Here is a 4349-nt window from a genome sequence, read left to right as displayed (position 1 = left end):
CTCCCAGTTATAAATTTGCAGTGAAAAATATTTCCAATTTTTTTTTTCTCATTCCAGGGACAATCTAGATGAGTAAATTGCTTTTAAGGTGACTTACAAACCTGAAATTCTACTTTATATGAATTAGAAACGACTAGAGAAGGGAACCCCTGCTGTAGTAAGACAAATTTGCTGCTAGCACCCAGCAAGGCCTTCTCAGCCAGTTTAAGGAAGTGACTTCCCACCTTACCTCCATCGACACATACATCACAATGGATTTTTTTTTTTTTTCTTTTCAGCAGTGGATGCAGAGATTCTGAAACTGGACAGGGGTTCCAGAAAACAAGTCATTTCTCTAGACCTTCCATAGACGCCATTGTTGATCAAGCCATTTTCATTTTTTGAGGAAGTATTTTATTATGGAAGTCCCAAAGACCATTAGCCCTACCTGGCACTGGCTTTCTGGTTGAAAAGCAGCATTGTGGAGCCTCAAACAACATCAGAGGCAACTACTCCCCCTCCCTGTGGATTTAGGACCACTGTATGCAGAGGTCTGTACTTGAGAGCCAGATAGAGTAGCCAGCAGTGGCATAACTATGTAGGGAGACGATGCAATTGTCACCTCGACCCCACTGGATGCAGAAATGTCAATGGAAAAACAAATTCTGCGTCTGCTGAATTTGCTCTGTCAATGCTTGCATTTTCTTGTCATTTACTATATAGAAAGAATTATTAGTATCTTTTATCTGTCAGTTATTGATCCACTGTTTTTTTTTTTTTTTTTTTTTTTTTTTGGCAGTTCTCCTATTTGTTAGTTTGTTCTCCCAGTTGAATTCTGAGTTTCTGGGAATCTCTAGTGCAATGAGAAATGATGGAGAACCAATTCTCATTATCTGATGAAGGAAAGAGCCATGTACCTACAACATGTAGGTATCTCATTATCTGATGAAAGAAAGAGCCATGTACCTACAACAGCAAAGGCTCATAAACCTTCTCCTGCCTTGGGTTTATGGTCACGTGCTGTAGGTGTCTTGTCTTCCCACGCACACCTGTCTGCATCCTCATGGTGCATCCTCAGGATGTCCCATACAGTGTCTTACCAATGGTTATGCTTTTATAACAATGTGCTAATAAAAGCATGGATTACAAAACAAAACAGAAGATATGGGTTTCCCTGTTGATTTAGAGATGCACAAGCTTTCTGGGTTGGGAGATTGCAGTGTCCGGACTGTCTGGAGTCGAAGCAATGTTGAATCTATAACAGCAAGAAGCCATTTCAGCAGAGCAGGTATCAGGCTCTGGGCTGAGCTTTGAAGGAAACTAAAGAGAGGACAAGAGGAATTTGCTTCCCATGCAGAGGAGGCTGGAATATTGTACGTGAGTGAAGTGATGAGTTTTAAAGATTCATCCGTGCTGTTAGCCCACTGTATCAAATGATGGATTCTTTCATTTTGACTTTTTAAGTTTCTTTTTAGTGGTAGTTGGGAGTGGAGGTGGTTAGTGAGAAGGGAAAGACGTTTTTGTTTTTGAGCACCTTGTTTGTACCATTTACGTTCATCGACAACTCAGAAGAATCCAACAGGTAGCTTTTATCTCTATTTTGCTTTAAAAAGAAATTGAGGCGATGGGTGCTGACAAGTTGATGGGTGCAGCACACCAACATGGCACAAGTATACATATGTAACAAACCTGCACGTTATGCACATGTACCCTAGAACTTAAAGTATAATAATAATAAAAAAAAAAGAAAATCCAAAAAAAAAAAAAAAAAAAAGAAATTGAGGATTAGAGTCACACGGATGCCCCAGGCTACAGGAGCAGTGAGAGAGTCCTAGCGCTAGGGTTTACATCAGTTCTTCCTGATACCAAAACGTTCCCCGCCACTGCCCCTCCCCAGAACTGCCTTCCAGAAGGACCAGAATTGCCCATTTGCAGAACTGGCACTGGGGAGGGACTGTTCCAAGGGGGCCTTAGTCGCAAGTGGCCGAGCTCTGCTTCCCAGCCACCCACCGGCCCTTCCCCTCCCCGACAATTTCCACTTGTTTCCTTCAGAGGAAACATGACTTTTCCCATTGACGGAACTCCCAGGCCAACAATACGCCCATGGCATGCCCCCCTTCCCTGGACCCGGCTTTGACGCTGGCATGTCCCTCTCCCCACCTCCCACCCCACCTGCCCTGACCTTCCCTTGTGGGGGACGTTCTGCCTAACAATGTCTGGTCCTTGCTGCCCGGGGCTGCCCTTTTGCTATTAGCACCTAATGAAAATGTAACCGTATTTAACCCCCCACAGTCCTGGATGGCGAGAGAGCCCAAGTGGGTTTAATTCCTTTGTATGATAAGCATCCCGCTCTCCACTTGCAGGGTCCATCCCCTTTCTCCCTGGAGAGGACGCGGAGCTGTGTATGGCTAACTCTCGGACCTCTCAGCTGTCCGGGGCACAATGGGGAAAGTATCTTTTGTGGCAATAACGGCTTTGGGGAGGGGAGAGGGGAGGGTCCGGGCTGGTGGGGAGGGGGTGCAGTTGAAGAGGAGGAGAACAATGTGTGAGAAGCTGAGGCTCTGGGTTTCCCACACGGACCAATATGTGCCCCCACCCCCCTCTGGGAGAGACAGATCTGCAGCGACCAGCCCACAGCTGATCCCGCCTTGATTGGCTTTTTTTTTTTTTTTCATTGTGCTCTCAAGGGACGAAAATCCTTTTGTGGCGTGAAAGGAGAGGCGTTCCTGCCGTCCCCTCCCTCGAACTGATTGGCTATGTCACAAGATGGCCAAATCCACCCGGATTAATGTGCGGCCGGCCGGGCCGCGGTGTGAGGACGTCTGTGTCCGCCCCTTTGGGCGAGCGTGTCTGCTGCCCTGGGAGCAGGGGAGGGGGACACGGAGGGGCAGGCCACCATTTTCTTCATATTTATTATTCCCCCCCCAGACCTCAGCCCTGCAGGGATGTTTATTCATGGGCCACATCTGCTGGCTGGCAGGCGACATGTCTCTTGTTAGAAGGAATGCCTGGGAGTCCCCAAGGAGCCAGGAAAATGGGGCACATTCCATAGGACCCGCCTTTTCGCTTTGCGCAGAGAGTCCTTCGGGGCTTTCCCAACCCACCTGTAATCTTAGCCTTCCCCACCGACCAGCTTCCAGCCCTTCATCGGAGGTGGCCCCAAGCAACTCACCTGGGGATTCTGGGTTCTCTTATCTCCTGTCCCCAGTGCTAGAAAGAAGGTGCCTTCTCCCTCTGCTCTTTGCACCTTTAGTCCCTGCTACCTGAGCCACTCTTCCCCTGCCTAGCTTCTTGTATAAATCAATCGCAAGCCTTTAAGACCCAGCTCAGATTTTGTCTCTGACTCTCCAGATGGGGAGACCGCTCTTCTTTCTCTGAGGTCTCATATTATTTTTGCACCTCTTTGATCACATTTACTGTTTTTTGCCCTAAATAATTACGGTTTGAGGGAATGCCAAGCTCCCCCTCCCAACTTATAAGATCTCTGAGGATGATACTTATCTCTGGTCCATCCTTGTCCAACCACCTGCCCCCATCTAATGCTGGTCATAAATGTGTATTCCTGGGAGGCATCGCTTACCAGCTGTTGATGGAATGAAATGGGTGAATGCATGGAGAGAAGCATGTGGCTAGACCCACAAGTCTTGGATCTCTGTCATGGATGCTGGGATTAGTCTAGAAGGTATATAATGCCTCTTTCCCCTACTTGTAAAACGGTGCAAAATTTGCTCCAACGTAGCTTCCCAGGTGTCTGTCCTGTGTGCGGCTTTAACAGTACCATGCATTTCAAAAAAGTAGACACTGCAGAAAAGGATGTTCCCAATGCAAAGAGGACAGAGAGACCTATACAGAGATTTGGGGGGACAAGACATCCCACTGAGTCGTTCACAGGTCAGTCTGTCTATAGGATCAACTACATGGCGGTCAGGCTAATTATTACTTTTTGGATTGGCAGCTGGGAATGTCTTTGCTATTTTCTAATATAATTGATATTGACTTTTGGAAATGGGACAACCTGCAATGTACTTAGGAATATGGGACTGGGTATAGTGGCTCATGCCTGTAATCCCAGCACTCTGGGAGGCCGAGGCAGGTGGATCACCTGAGGTCAGGAGTTTGACACAAGCCTGGCCAACATGGCGAAACTCTGTCTCTACTAAAAATACAAAAATTAACTGGGCGTGGTGGTGCACTCCTGTAATCCCAGCTACTAGGGAGGCTGAGACAGGAGAATTGCTTGAACCCAGGAGGTGGAGGTTGCAGTGAGCCGAGATCACTCCACTGCACTTCAGCCTAGGTGACAGAGCAAGACTCTGTCTCAAGAATAAAATAAAATAAAATAAAATAAAATAAAATAAAATAAAATAAAA

At 46.8% G+C, this 4349-nt stretch overlaps 1 long non-coding RNA gene across 1 annotated transcript; it reads left to right on the top strand.

The window, feature by feature from the left end:
- Nucleotides 1–315: 315 nt before the first annotated feature.
- LOC111542282 lies at nucleotides 316–1134 on the top strand. Its single transcript, XR_002731505.1, has 3 exons — nucleotides 316–530; nucleotides 779–905; nucleotides 955–1134. It is a non-coding gene; the product is annotated as an uncharacterized LOC111542282 (long non-coding RNA).
- Nucleotides 1135–4349: the final 3215 nt, after the last annotated feature.

The sequence above is a fragment of the Piliocolobus tephrosceles genome, chromosome 16, assembly GCF_002776525.5.
Source record: "Piliocolobus tephrosceles isolate RC106 chromosome 16, ASM277652v3, whole genome shotgun sequence".
NCBI lineage: Eukaryota > Metazoa > Chordata > Mammalia > Primates > Cercopithecidae > Piliocolobus > Piliocolobus tephrosceles.
The sequence above is the reverse complement of the archived record's forward strand: the minus strand, read 5'-3'. Positions and strand labels throughout refer to the sequence as shown.